This window comes from Rhinolophus sinicus, chromosome 15 (assembly GCF_057876585.1).
Source record: "Rhinolophus sinicus isolate RSI-liver-muscle chromosome 15, RSI-T2T, whole genome shotgun sequence".
Lineage (NCBI taxonomy): Eukaryota > Metazoa > Chordata > Mammalia > Chiroptera > Rhinolophidae > Rhinolophus > Rhinolophus sinicus.
In genome coordinates, this window is record NC_142515.1 from 61,502,512 (window position 1) to 61,521,166 (window position 18,655).

The 18,655-nt window shown below is 38.1% G+C and overlaps 1 protein-coding gene across 2 annotated transcripts in view; it reads right to left on the reverse strand.

Moving 5' to 3' along the window:
- The window catches only part of WAPL (WAPL cohesin release factor), an 80,020-nt gene that overhangs the window by 56,908 nt on the left and 4,457 nt on the right, over positions 1-18,655 (reverse strand). The gene's annotated exons all lie outside the window — the stretch shown is intronic.

Here is an 18,655-nt window from a genome sequence, read left to right on the forward strand (position 1 = left end):
AAAGTGCACAATGTTATATGTCAATCATATCTCAATAAAGCTGGGGGGGAAAATCAAAGTAAAACAAAGTTGAACTATATTTATACCTATTAAGCCCTCAGTATGTGCCTAGTACTGTTCTAAATACTTTCCATCAATTAATTCATCTGTTTTCATAGCAACTATATGAGGAAGGTACTATTACAAGTTCATCAGCTTTTATCCACAATTCCAACATCCAAAAAGTTCTGAAACTAAAAGTTTTCTCATAATACATTCTGAAGCAAAACCTGACTTCATCTAAGTAAGGCTATTTATAGTATGTATCCTACCTACTTAGGATGGTATTTTATTTTTATGAAGAAACATTATCTTTGATTAGAGTGTCACCTGAGACCTTGAAATGGTGTTAATGTAAAATACATACACTTTCTATATTCCAAAGTAATCCTAAATTCCAAAACAAATCTGGCTCTGAAGTTTTCAGGTAAGGAAATGTGAACCTGTATCCCATTTTGTAGATGAGGGACAGTAAACATAAGTCACCGATTAACAGTCACAGTTATTAAGTAGTGTTTGTCTAAAAAATAAGACAACTTAAAAAGAAAACAAAAACAGTAGAAGCCACCCAAAAGTCTGACATCAACAAGGAACTGGTTAAACACATATAGAAATTGACACAACATGCATTCGTTTCTTAAATTAAAAAGGGACAGAGTCTAGAAAGAAAACTTTTATATATTGACAAAGAATTATCCCCAAGATATATTAAGTGAAAGAGCAAGGTACAAGCCAGCATGTTACCATTTCGTGAATTTAAATACACGTACATATATGTAACTGTATTGCTCGTATGTGACAGCATATTAAAAAAGCTGAAACAAATAACAATAAATCGTCACTCCAGGAAGAACTGGCGTGACTAGGGAATCTTCTAAATAAAAATTTTAACTGAATTTTAAAATAAAGATGACATATTCTAACATGAAAAAAATTAAACCCCCAAAATAAACATTTTTCTACTTTCCAGCTGAAAAAGTCCAAAATTTGATAGGATGAGGGAGAAAAAAAAAAAAGTCAACTAGTAGTGGAAAATTTGGCAATGTTAATGGAAAACTTAAATGTATAGGCCCTTTCAATTCCACCTCTAGAAACATCTCTTACCACTATACTGAGACATGATGCTCAAAAACGTAAGTAGAAAGATGATCAATGCACCATTTTTTTTAATAGTAAAGGACTAGAAACAGCCAAAATTTCCCTAAAGAGACTAAAAAGTAAGGTACATTCATGCAATGGAAAACCAGGAAGCTGCTAAAATAGAACAAGATAGATTTAAAAATATACTTATGTGTACATCTTAAAGATCTTTCCTTAAGTGTTTTTAAAAGCATACTACTGTGTGTGTGTGTGTCATGTATTTTACATACACACACACATTCGTGTGGTGTGTGTTTTTAAGGATACAAAGATTTGATGCTATGCGCATTAAATACTGTGAAAAGCTATGTAAGAAATTATTTGGGGCGGCCAGATGGCTCAGTTGGTTAGAGTGTGAGCTCTGAACGACAGGGCTGACAGTTCGATTCCCACATGGGCCAGTGAGCTGTGCCCTCCACAACTAGATAGAAGGATATCGACTTGGAGTCAATGGGCCCTGGAGAAACACGCTGTTCCCCAATATTCCCCAATAAAAAAATTAAATAAAAAAAAGAAATTATTTGCTTCTATGGTAGGGAACGTACTTTTTTCATTGTTAACACAAGTATGTAGCTACTTAATTGAGGAACCTAAAAAGCCACAGGAAAAACTGAGGCGCATCTTCCTTAGTGGATTGATTTTACTCAGCTATGAAAGGTAAAAAGTACTTTAAAAAATGTTAAGCATTTCAATCGATAATTTAAAACATTTTTATATTTTATAAAGTAAACTTATCAAACACAAATTTTACATGTCATTTTAAAGATAAAACATAAATGTAAAACAACTTCAATAATGCTCAACTGGGCCCACTACACTGAGCAGTTAACTCCACCTCCCCTACACCACGTCAACACAGCCTGCTGAGGCCTTAGTGCCAAATGCCATCGGCCACCCGCACGCCAAGGACATCGTCTGCTCCTGTGGCCTCCTGCTCAAGCTGCCCATCTCTACCCACGAGATCAAGAAATACCACATACTCCAGCAACTCAACCAGTAGGGCTCCCTTTCAGGTTGGCAACTAACTCCTTACACTAGAAACACAGGCCCCTCACACCGATAGAGTTACACTAACACCTTCCAAAACATACAGGAACAATTAGGTTTTAAGGAACTTCACTTCTATACATACTCTGATCCAAAAACAACCAACCAGGGATTAATTACTCTCCCACATTATGAATACCAGCATTATCACTCACCTATCCCTAATATTATTACGGAACATTGCTCCAAATGTGGAGTGTGACCTATAGAGAAATAATGTGGTACAATATTGGCTACTGTGCTTAATAACTGAGTAACTCTAACGTCTAGGTAACAAATCCTCCGCATGTTAGACGATTTCCAATTATTACTTTCCAAAATAGAAACTGCTATAACAAAATGCTTTCCATTAATTTTATCAATATGGTTTCTCTATACCAGGAGAGTGCCAAAAAAATGTACACATTTTAAGAGATGTTATCTATGTATTACTTTCAAAGTTGAATTGAATTACGGTAGCAATGTGTACTATGACATTCGCTCAAAAGATGGTGTTAATCAAATGAATGCTAGTTCCACTCATTGTACTATAATTTTAATAGTTTCTTCCTTTCTTAAAATGTGTATACATTGTTAATACATGTATTTACATGTACTTAAAAAAAATAAGAGTAGACTGATGCCAAAGCCTTTTCTTATTCTAGCAATGATATTCATCCATACACATGAAATGATTTTTTTTAAAAGCCCCACCCATGTCATAAACAGGTATATTCCAAAAAATTTGCCTTTAAAATATATACCATTCATATTTGACTAATTATGCACTAACAATTGTGGCATAAAAATCTAGAAGAATTTCAAAATACTTAGAGTGTTCTAATCACATAAAATTCTTAAAAGTTTAAATTTATATATATTTTTGTACAAAGAATTATGAAAAGGATAACCACTGAAAGACTAGTCATAAATACAGAGGGTGCCAAAACAATGTATACACATTTTAAGAAAGGAAAAAACTGTATTGGCCATAAAAATGGTGGCGTAGGGTGAGCCTCTTGAAATATCCTCTGGAATTTACAACAAATTGAACTATAACTCCACGAACTTACAGTTGTTCAGCAGATAGGCAAGACGAAGTGGCCCACTACTGAATTCACCTAAAGGTGGGCGAATTGCACAAGTGGGGGAGGAGGGAAGGGAGAAGTGTGGGGACGGAGCCGCACCGACACAGGACGCAGACCTAGCTCAGTGCTCCGAGCTTGTTGCTTCCCGGAACAACCGCAGCTGCAGGAGAGGGAAGAACTCGGACTGCTAGGGCTCCGCTTATGGACCACAGGGCTGAGGGGGCAGCATACAACACGGCTGAACCCAACGCTCACGGCAGAGACCTCGGAGAAAAGACTGAGGGAAGAAGGCTGAAAACGGTGGTTTAAGCCCTCACTGCCGAGCAGAAAATGGAAGCCTTAGGCACTGAGACTAGCCGCCCCCTCCCTCCCCTCCCAGAGCTCACCCCGCCCCCACCTGCCCGGTGCTAGAAGCGAGACAATAGCAGTGTCAGATCAAAAGAACAGAATATTTGCTGTTCTGAGAACTGTGGACCGCAGACACACATTTGCAGCCCAACTAGTTCCGGCAAAGGGGCGAGAGCTGTGGAAGCAGGACCAGCTGTGGTGGTGGTCGCTGCCATTGCTCTGGGCCACCTCTCACAACTCACCCTGCCTCTGGCCCCACCTATCTGGGCGGATCCCTGCAGGAATAAGCAGAACTGCTGAAACATACGGGCTCTGAATCTGGTGCAGGAAGAGCTTTGGAACTTCAAAAGCTCTCCACATACCCACATGGACACTGTGCTCTGTGACTCAGGTGAACTATTAACAGAAGAGAAACCCATCTCCCAGGGAATCCCCCCATTGTGTGAGAAGCTGGAATGCTGCAGAGAAAATACAGAACTACCGTGTGAGAGAGAAAAAAACGGCTGCAGTCGGAGAGAAAATAACACATTCTACCAACAAGTACTGGAAAACAAAAGAAAGACCTCTTCCTATCAACCTGTTGCAGAAGCCACTCCTATAGATGTCTAGGAAGAGAAATAATAAATCAGTAACTGCCATGAATAACCAAGGCAAAAAGACAGCTCAGAAAGAAAGTGAAAAGACCCCAGAAAAGGAACTTAAAGATACGGAAATATGTGACTTAAATGACAGAGAATTCAAGACTGCAGTTCTGAAAAAACTCAACAAGATGCAAGAAAACACAGAAAGGAAATTCAATGAACTCAGAAACACAATCAGAACACCATGAGCATTTTACGAAAGAGATTGAAATTTTAAAAAAGAACCAAACAGAATTTCTGGAGATTAAGAACTCAACAGAAGAAATTAAAAATGAAATAACCAGCTTAGGTAGTAAAGTTGACCAGATGGAGGAAAGAATCAGTGACATCAAAGATAGAAGCATGGAAATTACACAGATGGAAGAAGAAAGAGACTTGAGACTTAAAAGAAATGAAAGAACTCTACAAGAAGTTTCTGACTCCATCAGAAAGAGCAAAATAAGAATAATGGGCATACCAGAAGGACAAGAAAGAGAGAAGGGAAAGGAGAATATATTCAAACAAATTGTTGATGAGAACTTCCCAAACTTGTGGACAGAACTGGACCCTTGAATCCAAGAAGCAAATAGAACACCTAATTACCTCAATCCCAACAGGTCTTCTCCAAGGCACATTGTATTGAAGCTGTCTAAAATCAATGACAAAGAAAGAATCCTCAAGGCAGCCAAGGAAAAGAAGACGGTAACCTACAAAGGAAAGCCCATTAGATTATCATCATATTTTTCAGCAGAAACTCTACAAGCCAGGAGGGAGTAGAACCAAATATTCAAACTATTGAAAGAGAAATTATGAGCCAAGAATAATATATCCAGCAAAGATATCCTTTAGATATGAAGGAGGAATAAAGACCTTTCCAGACATACAGAAGTTGAGGGAATCTTCTAATACACGACCTGCACTGCAAGAAATACTAAAGGAGGCTATTCGACCACCATCAACATCGACAATTTGTGACAAACAAAACTCAAAAAGGGGGAGAGTAAAGGCCTGAACCGGAATATGGGAATGGAGAAAGTAAGCGTGCTGAAGAAAATGGAATACTCTAAATATCAAACTTTCTTTTACATAAACTTAAGGGTAACCACTCAAAAAAATCCAGAATTGAAATATATACTGAAATAAAAGAAGAAACAGAGGGAAACATCATAGAGTACCACCACACAGAAATAATAGACAACAACAAAAAGGCAAAGAAACAATGGAGGCACAGCCTTACTAAAAAACTAAAGATAGAGTGACAGGAAATCCTCACCTATCAATAATCACCCTAAATGTAAATGGACTGAACTCACCAATAAAAAGGCACAGAGTAGCAGATTGGATCAAAAAACTAAACCCAACCATATGCTGTCTACAAGAGACACATCTCAGCTACAAGGACAAGCATAGACTCAAAGTGAAAGGGTGGAAATTGACACTCCAAGCAAATGGTACCCAGAGAAAATCAGGTGTAGCCATAATGATATCAGATGAAACAGATTTCAGGGTGAAAAAGATAACAAGAGACAAAGATGGACATTTCATAATGGGAAAGGGGACTACAACAAGAAGAGATAACAGTCATCAATATTTATGCCCCCGATCAGGGAGCACCGAAATATACCAAGCAACTACTAACACAACTAAAGGGAGAAATTGACCAAAACACAATTATACTAGGGGACTTAAATACATCATTGACAGCTATGGATAGATCATCCAAGCAGAAAATAAATAACGAAATAGCAGCCCTAAATGACACATTAGATGAAATGGACATAATTGACATTTATAGAGCACTTCATCCTAAAACATCAGACTATACATTCTTTTCTAGTGTACATGGAACATTCTCAAGGATAGACCATATATTGGGACATAAAATCAGCCTCAGTAAATTTAAGAAGATTGAAATCATACCAAGCATATCCTCTGATCACAAGGCTTTGAAATTGGTTATCAACTGCAAAAAGAAAGCAGGAAAAAACACAAATACATAGAGATTAAACAACATACTTTTAAAGAATGACTGGGTCAAAAAAGAAATTAGAGGAGAGATCAAAAGATACATAGAAACAAATGACAATGAAAATACATCCTACCAAAATTTTTGGGTTGCAGCGAAAGCAGTTTTAAGAGGGAAATTTATATCATTGCAGGCCTATCTCAAGAAACAAGAAAACTCCCAAATAAATAACCTCATGTTACACCTTAAAGAACTAGAAAAAGAAGAACAAGTAAAACCCAAGGTCAGCCGAAGAAAGGAAATAACAAAAATTAGAGCGGAACTAAATGAAATAGAGAACAAAAAGGCAATAGAAAAAATGTATGTGACAAAGAGCTGGTTCTTTGAAAAGATTAACAAAATTGACAAACCCTTGGCTAGACTCACTGAGATAAAAAGAGAAAACACACTAATAAACAAAATCAGAAATGAAAAAGGGAAGTTATCACGGACACCACAGAAATACAAAGGATCATCCAAGAATACTAAGAAGGACTATATGCCACCAAATTCATTAACCTAGAAGAAATGGACAAGTTCTTAGAAACATATAGCCTTCCTAGGCTGAATCATGAAGAATTGCAAAATCTGAATAGACCGATCACCAGTAAGGAAATTGAATGAATTATCCAAAACCTTCCCAAAAGCAAAAGTCCGGGACCAGATGGCTTCACTAGTGAATTCTACCAAACCTTCAACGAGGGTCTAATACCAATCCTGCTCAAACTCTTCCAAAAAACTGAAGAGACAGCATTCCCTAACTCATTTTATGAGGCCAACATTACCCTGATACCAAAACCTGCCAAGGACAACACAAAAAAAGAAAACTACAGACCAATATCTCTGATGAATACAGATGCAAAAATCCTAAACAAAATTCTAGCAAATCGAATGCAACAATGCATTTAAAAGATTATTCGTCACGACCAAGTGGGGTTCATCCCAGGGGCACAAGGATGGTTCAACATATGCAAATCCATCAATGTGATACATCACATAAACAAAATAAAGGGCAAAAATCATATGATTATATCAACTGATGCAGAAAAAGCATTTGACAAGATACAACATCCATTAATAATTAAAACACTTAATAAAATAGGTATAGAAGGAAAATACCTTAACATAATAAAGGCCATATATGACAAACCTTCAGCTAATTATCATAATTAACGGTGAAAAACTGAAGCCCTTTGCTCTACGTTCAGGAACACGACAGGGCTGTCCCCTATCACCTCTGCTTTTCAACGTAGTGTTGGAAGTCCTTGCCAGAGCAATCAGGCAAGAGAAAGAAATAAAAGGCATCCAAATTGGGAATGAAGAAGACCAATTGTCACTCTTTGCAAATGACATGATACTACAGACAGAAAACCCTAAAGACTCCTCCAAAAGGTATTCGAAACAATAAACGAATACAGTAAAGTTGCCGGCTACAAAATCAACATATGAAAGTCCATTGCATTCCTGTATACTAACAATGACATCTCAGAAAAAGAAATTAAAAAAAATTCCTTTTGCAATTGCAACAAAAATAATACAATACCTAGGCATAAACCTAACCAAGGATGTGAAAGACCTATATGCTGAAAACCATAAGACATTTTTAAGAGAAATTGAAGGAGACACAAAGAAATGGAGACATTCCGTGCTCATGGATTGGAAGAATCAACATAGTTAAAATTGCCATATTACCCAAAGCAATATACAGATTTAATGCAATCCCCATCAAAATCCCAATGGCATTTTTTAAAGAAGTAGAACAAAAAGTCATCAGATTTGTATGGAACCACAAAAGATCCCGAATAGCCAAAGCAATCCTAAGAAAAAAGAACAATACTGAAGGTATCACACTCCCTGACTTTAGCTTATACTACTGGGCAACAATAATCAAAACAGCATGGTATTGGCAGAAAAACATACACATAGACCAATGGAATAGAACTGAGAACCCAGAAATAAAACCACATAAATATGGACATAATTTTTGACAAAGAAGCAAAAAACATACAATGGAGAAAAGACAGCCTCTTCAGTAAATGGTGCTGGCAGAATTGGAAAGCCACGTGTAAAAGAATGAAACTGGACTGCTATCTGTCACCATGTACCAAAATTAATTCAAAATGGATCAAAGACTTAAGCATAATACCGGACACAATAAACTGCATAGAAGAAAACATAGGTACTAAACTTATGGACCTTGGGTTCAAAGAGCGTTTTATGACTTTGACTCCAAAGGCAAGTGAAGTAAAAGTTAAAATAAACGAATGGGACTATATGAAACTTAAAAGCTTCTGCACAGCAAAAGAAACCATCGACAAAATAAAGAGGCAACCAACTGAATGGGAGGATTTTTGCAAACAGTGCCTCCGATAAGGGGCTAATATCCAAAATATACGAGGAACTCGTGAAACTCAACAACAAAAAAACAAACAACCCAATTGAAAAATGGGCAGAGGACCTGAAGAGACATTTCTCCAAAGAGGACATACAAATGGCAAATAGACATATGAAAAAATGCTCAACATCACTAATCATCAGAGAAATGCAAATCAAAACCACAATGAGATATCACCTCACCCCAGTCAGAATGGCTGTCATCAACAAGACAAATAGTAACAAGTGTTGGAGAGGCTGTGGAGAAAAAGGAACCCTCATACACTGTTGGTGGGAATGCAGACTGGTGCAGCCGTTAAGGAAGGCAGTGTGGAGGTTCCTCAAAAAATTACGAATAGAATTACCGTATGACCCAGCAATCCCTCTCCTGGGTATCTACCAAAAAAATCTGAAAACATTTATACATAAAGACATGCGTGCTCCAGTGTTCACTGCAGCTTTACTTACGGAGGCCAAGACATGGAAACAACCAAAATGTCCTTCGATAGATGAATGGATAAAGAAGCTGTGGTATATATACACAATGGAATTCTATTCGGCGGTAAGAAACGATGATATAGGAACATTTGTGACAACATGGATGGATCTTGAGAGTATAATGTTAAGCGAAATAAGTCAGATAGAAAAAGCAGAGAACCTCATGTTCACTGATATGTGGTATATAAACCAAAAACAACAAAAGAACAAAACAACTGAAGGAACAAAAACTCATAAACATAGACAATAGTTTAGGGGTTACCAGAGGGGAAAGGGGAAGAGGAAGCTCTAGAAGAGGGTAAACAGAGTCTAATATATGGTGATGGAAAGAGAACTGACTCAGGGTGGTGAACACACAATGTGAGATATAATGTATTAAAGAATTGTACACCTGAAATCTATGTAACTTTACTAACAATTGTTACCCAGTAAACTTCAATTTAAAGATAATAATAAAGTGCAAGAGAGAATGCAAAAAACAAACTATTAAAATTGTGATGAATAACGCTAGCATTCATTTGATTAACACCATCTTTTGAGTGAACGTCATACTACACATTGTTACTGTAATTCAATTCGACTTCGAAAAGTAATACATAGATAATACCTCCTAAAATGTGTACATTTTTTGGCACCTCCAGTATATTCATAAGGATAAAATTCTGAAGGGGGAGTAAGATGGAAATACAATTTCGAAAAGGACAGGGCATTGTAAATCTTTTGACTGTTAAGAACTTTAATGTTTTTTAATGTGTGCAAATGAACAGCAAATAATTATGGCATTTGCAATCAAGAAGGGGATTATGATAATAAAAGGAATAGCAGTTATTTTGGGGGTGAAAGAAGAGCGTCTGGAGTGGCTGGCAAAATTCTATTTCTTGATGTTGGTGGTAGTTATGTGGGTGGGTGTTGATCTTATAAATAATTCATTAAACTAAACATATATTTCTATATATTGTATGTTTTTTTGTATGTTTTATTTTACAATAAAAAGGTTAACACGAATCACTATGACACCCAAATTGCATGTTAGTTTTATTTTAAAATGTCAGTATTTACAGGAAATTATTTATTTTCAGGAACTTATATCTTTTGCAAGTATTTAAATTTAAGATCAATATTTTCATGAGCAGCAATGCCACACTTAGGTCCTTACTACCCAAGAGAAATGAGGACATGTCTACACAAAAAGCTAAACATGAATGTTTATAGTAGCTTCATTCATAATTGCCAAACACTGAAAACAATCCAAATGTCCTTCAACTAGTGAATGGATTTTTCATACACATACATAACAGAATACTATTCAGCAATAAAAAGGAATGAACTACTGATACATCAACAACTCTTAAAAGCATTGTGCTACATGAAAAAGGCCAGCCTGATAAGACTACATACTACATGATCCCATGCATATGACATTTTGGAAAAGACAAAACTACAGGGAGAGAAAACAGATGCCAGGGCATGGAGACAGGAAAAGGGACTGAGCACAGAGAAGTATGAAAGAACTTTTGAGTTGTGGGAAATATTTGATCTTGATAGTGATTACATAATTGTATGCATTTCCACAGAACTTTACAGTTTGGTGTTTTGGGTTGGTTTGTTTTTTTAGATATTACACCAGGTATGTTCCACTGTCCTTCCAGATCACTGTCCACTCTTATCTTAGCCCTAGGAGGCTGACTTGTATTCAAGTCTCCTTACCTTCAGGCTTACCCTCCCAAGTGGGACAAAGGAAGACAGGAGAGTTAGGTTCAGGTGATTTTACTCCTGTAAGGCTTTCCTTGTAAGACCCTTCCACAGAAGGAAACTGCTCCTCCTAAGGTCGCTTCCTACCAGGGCTCAGATAATCCCTCGTCCCAGTGAAAATGGGTGATAACAGCTTCACTGCAGCTAACCAAGGCCAGGGCACCAACCCATGTGCTTTTCCTAACATTTCTCCCTCACCTTTGTAAACAGCCCCTTTACAAAAACCTTCCTGGTATTAGCCTAATTGGGGTATGCCATCTGTTTCCAGCTGGGACCTTGACTGATAAATCAAGATGAAAACTTTAAAAATACATAGGGGGAAGGGAGTGTATGAAGTGGGGACACTTTTCAAAAACTTCAGATGATCTGTGAACAAAGGTTTGAAAACTGCTCTACGAAAATTTGGTTCTAAAGCCACCATCCCTCTCACCAGTTTCTCTAGGTCATGATCCAAAATGTAAACGTATCTTGTCATCTACCTTCTCCTGTGCTCTAACACTCAAAATGTATCTGTACTTCTTTCCAACCTCAATCCAACAAGCCACCACCACCCTACACCACACCTCTAAGTCCTAAATCCAGTCCTCAGTGGTCAGCGTGCTGAGACACCTGGGGGCTCATTCCCCCTCCCACTTCCTTGTCCTAACTAAAAGCAGGCCCCTCACCGCAGCATCTCAGAGCAGGATGGTTCTGGGGTCACTGGTTCTTCAGAGACTCTATAAAATCTATTATTCCTGCACCCTTATAAAAACCCATTCTTTTGAGGTTTAATCATAGCTAGTTATCCTCTGATCTTCCCCACACTTGTCATCTAACAACCTCTTATTCATTTATTCATTTTACACAAGATTTATAATCTATGCCTTCGTGCCCACTTTGCTATAATCCTCAACTCCACCAATTCCCAACTCCCTGACCTCCCAGTTCTTTAACCTTCTCCCATCAAATCTACATTCCATCTCAGCCACTACTTCTCACAACTTCATCAGGAACTTGTCATGTCCTACAAGGTTTCACCTCTTAAGTACTGAAATCAAATAACCCACTTTCAAATCACAACCTACCAACACCCAGCTTGCTTGTCCCAGGAATCCCGTTCTTGACTTTTACTTAGTGAGACTCAGTGTTCTGACGCTCTCCTCTCCTTTCTCATATCTACTAGCAGCCCTGTCCAGCTCCTGAACATTTTAAACTACACAATCCATCATTTCAATTTCTCTCTGAGCAATATCCTAACTGCTCTTTCTTCTCTATCTGTTCATTCCACATCTTGTCAGACAAAATGCCAATCCAGGATAATTCTAATTATCTTATCCAATGTTTTATATTCTATGTAGGTTCTGGCTAATGGGACCTACTAACGGTAGGGGGTTAACACAATCACTTATATAATGGGTAGATTAGTGACCATGAGTTTTTAGTGACACAAACTTCAACTAACGTCCCAATGATGTATGTCCAGAAATCCTCTCTAGACAGCTCCTTCTTCTACTTTCCGCAACATCTGTTTGAACCTTTCTTCTCTCTCCTTAAGCCCCCATATTATCCTGCCCTACTTTCTCCCTTTCAGAGATAACCTCTTCTGTCACTTCATGGAGGAAACAATGCTTTCAGCCATAAAGCATCTTATCTTCCATCCTCCCTCTAAGCTCACATTTTCACCCATCCTTCTCCTGTTCAGCAAATGCAGTATCCCTTCTCCCAAGTTCACTTTCCCGGAGCTACAAGGCTGCCCCACGCAATCAAACCTTCCAGAACCTCTAACTGCCCTTTTCCTTCTGCCTTCCAAACATCTTTAACAAGTTATGTACACTTGCTACCCCTATTTCCTCACTGTGTACTCCCCACTCAGAGACCACTCCAATCTAAAACGCGAACTCCAATGCCTGCTTTGCAGTCCTCATATCCACTGCCTTTGCAGCAGCATTCCGAGCCAAGTCAGTTGACCCTTCATGAAACCTTTCTGCTGATCTCTATAAAACATCACTTGCCTGATAGTCCTTCAGGTGTTCTAACTGCTCCTATTCGATTTCCTTCTAGTTTTTCTTCCTCTTCTCTCCATCTATGAAGTATTCCAAGTTCTTCACAGCTCAGTACTTTTCCTTCTTTTACTCCTTAATGACTTCATCTAGTCCTCTACTTTCAAATAGCATTTATACTCACGCTGAATCTCAAACCAAGATTTCTTATCTAAGCTCCACACCAGCAGATCCTACTGCCTCTTTAACATATCACAAACATCTCAAACATCTCAAACCCAGTGAGCTTAAAACTGAACTAATGGACTTTACCTCAAAACATCCTGCCTATGACATCTTCTTGTGAGCTCAGTTGCTTATATTAGTTACTGGGGAATTATTCTTGATGTCTCCTTCTCCCTCACTGCACATGTCACCAAGCTCTGCCACTTTAATCTTTTCTCAGTGCACCAGTAGGTCTCAATTTCAATGTCAGCCTTGCCCCACCCCTACCCAGGTACACGAGCCTATTATACACTCTCAAAGCACCCTATATATTTTCTTGTAACTTTCAGCACACGTCTTATTCTTTATTCAATCTCTGTCTTGCCCACTAGAATGTAAATAAGCCAGATCTTGTCCATGGACACACACCCAACACTCAGCATATTAAGGACACTAAAACAGCTGGATGGTTGGAAGGAAGGCATCCCCCAGACCTTCCTATAAACAATTCATCTTCCCCCACCATCAGGCCTCCGGGAAGGTTGAAAACTGCTTCCTAAAGAGTCAGTGGCTGGACTAGAAAAATTTACAATGTATCATCTTGCTCCAAATCCTAACCCTGGAATCCATATGGAAAATGCTCTGAAAAGCATCAAGTACTATACAAATGTATTGTCACCAGCACTTTGCCATTGCTCAAGCCTTGAGAACGACCCTTTTACTATACTAAGAAAACCGTTTATAAGAAATTAAAGTTCTACTTTAAAACTAAATGAATTTAATTAAAATTACAATCTCCTTCAGAATTTACATGTTGAATTTTCATCTTTATACAGCACAAGAAATTTAAAAGTATGATACTTATTAGCTGTAAAAATAAAGTCAGTTTTACTCGCTAAGTATTGTCAGTAGTTTGGTCATCATTCATATTTTTTAAAAATTATTTAATTAGAGGCAAGAGAGAATCTATAATTTGTTCTTTGTCAAAATAAAGTTATCTCCAACATCAAGATAAAACTGATCATATAGTGAGAGTATGTTAAAGATAAGGCTTTAAATATGACAAAATCAAGTTTATTCACATGAGAATGCAGTAGCACTGTATGAGAAGAACACTTTGAACATTCCTCAGATCGTCCACTTAATAGTTCCAAGTTGTTAGCTTCTCTGAACTGTGCTTTACTTCCATAAAATGGGAGAAAGCTTGCCTTACACAGTTGTGATTAAGGATCAACTGATATATAAGGGGCTCAGCACAAAGTAGGAACTATATAAAAGACACATTAGAGCTGACTGTCCAGCTAGGTCTTATTTTCGGGGAACCACGATAGGTCTCTTACCCACTTCTCCTAAAAGCTGATTTTAGGGATGACTTAGGTATTCTATACAACAAACATATTCAATATCTAAATGAAGGCAAGTAACTCTTGCCGATGCTGTACTTTCAAAATTCTTTAATAATCCTCATTAATCACTGTACTTCATCTAATAAGCAGATGACAATCTCATCTCAGGTCACAAGTTCCTGGCCTATTTTAAGCTTTCAGGAATAGAACAATTCATTTCCCTTTATAAAAATCATCCTCAAAGTTCTTAACTTCCTGACACTAACATCCCTCTAGCTTACATAAATACTCAGTACAGCTTTAAGGAAATGGAAAACATTTATTGGCTACAAAACCAGTCGCACAAATTAAGAGCCTATGCAGTAGTTATCTCAATACTTGGCAGGATGTGTAGACTGAATCCCAGTTGACTAGCAAGGAAAGTGTGCCAAGTAGAAATATAAGTCTTTGCACACTTTATTCTAGAGTCCAAAATAAAAACCTGAAGCAGAAAGCACAAACGTGGAAAATGGAAGCCTCATATAAAAGGCAACAGAAGCCTTCTTTTACCCTTATTGCACACAGCCCTGGATTCCACACTAAAGAATATTCCGAGATCTCTTAAAAGGGCAAACCTTTAGGGCCTGTTAACAGTCACTCTTAAATGGCACACCTGATTGAGAACTCACTGGTTTTAACAGCAACTGCAAATAAGGTATTTGCAAATAAAATAGGAAGTCCTGAATCTGCTTTAAAATAATCCAGGGGGTAGAGGATGGGAGGTGCAAAGAGTAATGTGCAACAAACACAGATGAAACAAAATTTGCCATATACTGACAACCGTTGAAGCTGGTAAGTTTTTTTGGTTTTTGGTATTTAAATCAAGAGTTTAATTGATTTAAATTAATGAACTAATACATTATTAGGATATTTTACCAACTGAATTTTTCCTTGAAGGTCTCATTCAGTTTGTAATCTTGCGTCTTACTCCCTTACGCATCAAACATCTATTTGGAAAATGGCAACCATATTATATGTATTATGACCTCATTCTGAGTTTCTTCTTCAAATAAGCCACAATTTTTAAAAGTACTAACTGATATAAAATATTTAAAGAATTTTAATAATACTTAAAAATTAGGGGCCAGCCCGGTGGCTCAGGCAGTTAGAGCTCCATGCTCCTAACTCCTAAGGCTGCCGGTTCGATTCCCACATGGGCCAGTGGGCTCTCAACCACAAGGTTGCCAGTTCAATTCCTCGAGTCCCGCAAGGGATGGTGGGCAGCGCCCCCTGCAACTAAGATTGAACACGGCACCTTGAGCTGAGCTGCCTCCCGATGGCTCAGTCGGTTGGAGCGTGTCCTCTCAACCACAAGGTTGCTGGCTCGACTCCCGCAAGGGATGGTGGGCTGTGCCCCCTGCAACTAGCAACGGCAACTGGACCTGGAGCTGAGCTGCGCCCTCCACAACTAAGACTGAAAGGACAACTTGAAGCTGAACGGCACCCTCCACAACTGAGATTGAAAGGACAACTTGACTTGAAAAAAAGGCCTGGAAGTACACACTGTTCCCCAATAAAGTCCTGTTCCCCTTCCCCAATTAAAAAAAAAAAAAAAATTCCATGAGAATAAAAAAATAAAATTAAAAAAATTAACCACAAACTCCCCTGTAGAGAAAGAAGTCACTTTAAAATGTAATGCGAGGAGAAAGTTTAAGTTTGAGCTTATATAAGCCCTTTTCACTGATGTGAGGTACAGCAGTTGCCCACTTATCCAGTTTGGTTTTCCACAATTTCAGCTGCCCGCTGTCAACCATTATCCAAAATTATTAAATGGAAACTTACAGAACTAAATACTTCCTAAGTTTTCAATTGCGCACCATTCTGAGCAGTGCGATGAAGCCCTCGCCGTGCCACTCCAGCCTGCCACTTCTGTCCAGCACGTCCACGCTGTGTACGCTACGCACCTGTTAGTCACTGCAGCCTTCTCGGTTATCAGATGACTGTCACAGTACCACAGTGCTTGTGTTCCAGTACTTTACTTAATAATGACCCCAAAGCCATTCATAGTTTTTATTACAATATATTATAATCGTTCTATTTTATTATTGTTAATCTCTTACTGTGCCTAATTTACAAATTAACTTTATCATAGGTATGTATGTATAGTAAAAAATATAGTATATATAGCATTTGGTACTATCTGTGGTTTCAGGCATCCACTGGAGGTCTTCGAATGTGTCCCTTGCAGATAAGGGGGTACTACTCTAATTATACAGTGAAAAGTGGTCTGAATAAGCAGGAACATTCCACTGGAAGGATGCTATGAAACTTAACTTATACACTCTGAAAAGCTTCATCATAAAATTTGTCAAAGGTTCTTGCATGCCTAAACTTGACCTGCAAAGGATTTCAGAGATTTCTGAGACCTAAGTAAGTGTACAAGCACTTTTACCTGAAGTTCAAAATTTTATCATTCTCAAAAAGATCTCTAATTCAAAAGAGGTTAGGAATCACTTTCGATTTACAGAAACCCCTTTTATCAAAAACTTAGGTTTGGGTTTCTAAACTTCAAATAAAATCAGGCAGCTTTCTGAATGAGGGTAAAGGTAATGACAATGTGACAGACATAATGCAAGAAAAAAGTTTAGACACGGGGAAATGCCCAAATTTTAGAGGGGAGAAGCAAAGGGGAAAAGGTCATAATGCACAGAAGTATTCCGAGAACTATAACCAACTGTAAGCATATGAACTTACAAGTATTTGTAAGAACTTAGGATAAGACTGCCATGCAAGCTAAAAGCACTCCCTCCAAGTTCCCTTCTTACCCTACAGGGGGCTGCTCTGGATGGCCAAAGAAGAGAAAAACGGAAATATTCATAGTGCTACACCATTCCCTTCCCACTAACGATGCCTTGTGAAGGAGGAAAGAACACAGACAAGATGTTCTTGAACATATCTATTAGTATTTATTTTCTCCTCACAAATCCATTATAATGGAGTTTGGATTCCATCAGTTCACAGTATCAGCACCAGAATTACATACAATTCAGCTACATTAGACTGGGAAGCTATTATCTCATTTCTACAGAAAACTGTTTCCATTTCCCACCAAACAACTTCAAATGGCAGTATGAACACACGTATTATAAATTTAACACCAGCAAAACTATCTATGCAGTTGCCGCCTTTGATACTTAACTTCCAGTTCCTGTTCTCCCTCTACATAAACATTCATTTCCTTGATACCCTCTGCCTACCAATGATGCCCTATTCTCCAAAAGACAGCACTTAGGGAAGCCTGTGTCTGCCTTCCTGGACCAGTTTCACCACTTCCCCAGCCTCATCTTCCCTCCTCCAGCCTATCTGCCCTACACTGTGAAACAACTATCCGAAGACAGCGAGAGGGCAGAGTAAACCGTCTAGTAAAACACTAGACAACTACCGTGTTTCCCCCCAAATAAGACCTAGCCAGACAATCAGCTCTAATGTGTCTTTTGGAGCAAAAATTAATATAAGACCCAGTCTTATTTTACTACAATATAATATGTATAATACTGGGTCTTATATTAATTTTTGCTCCAAAAGATGCAGTAGAGCTGACTGTCCAGCTAGGTCTCATTTTCGGGGAAACACAGTACAGTGAAACAGCACTCCCATAGCCTAACACAGCGCTCAACATGTTGAAAATCAATCTCATTCCAATTCTGTCACTAGCTGACCCTGGACAGTCACTTGACCTCTTTGAACCTCATCTATAAAATGAGGAGAGCTGAGTTAAAAGTTCATTTTGGCTCAAAGTTCTATGATTGTAATACATTTTTAGGAGCTGATCCGGGAAACAGTTATGCTCCATTTTATGAAAAGTTAAACTAACCTTAAGATAAGGTTCACATTGCTTCAGGAGAAATGTGGGCAAAGCATAAGGACTGCTAAATTAGAATTAACCGGGAAAATCAAGGTAATGACAGTAACAGCTGGCTCATCCTCACCCAAGGGCGAGAAAGAATGAAAAATGCTCAGCATTTTTACTGTTAACTATGCAAAGCAGTCCTTTATCATTCTGTTTGAGGCACCTTATACTAAGCCTCCAAAGGACAAATTCCTCTTAAGAATTTAGTGCTAAGAAAATTTTGTCTTTACTTCTTTTCAAAATATGGGATCTATATAACCTTTCGTATCACTAAATTTTGTGAAGAAGTTAGTTTTCAACTACAGTGCTATCCTGGTCCTATTGCTGATAAGGCGTCCGCTGTCTCCC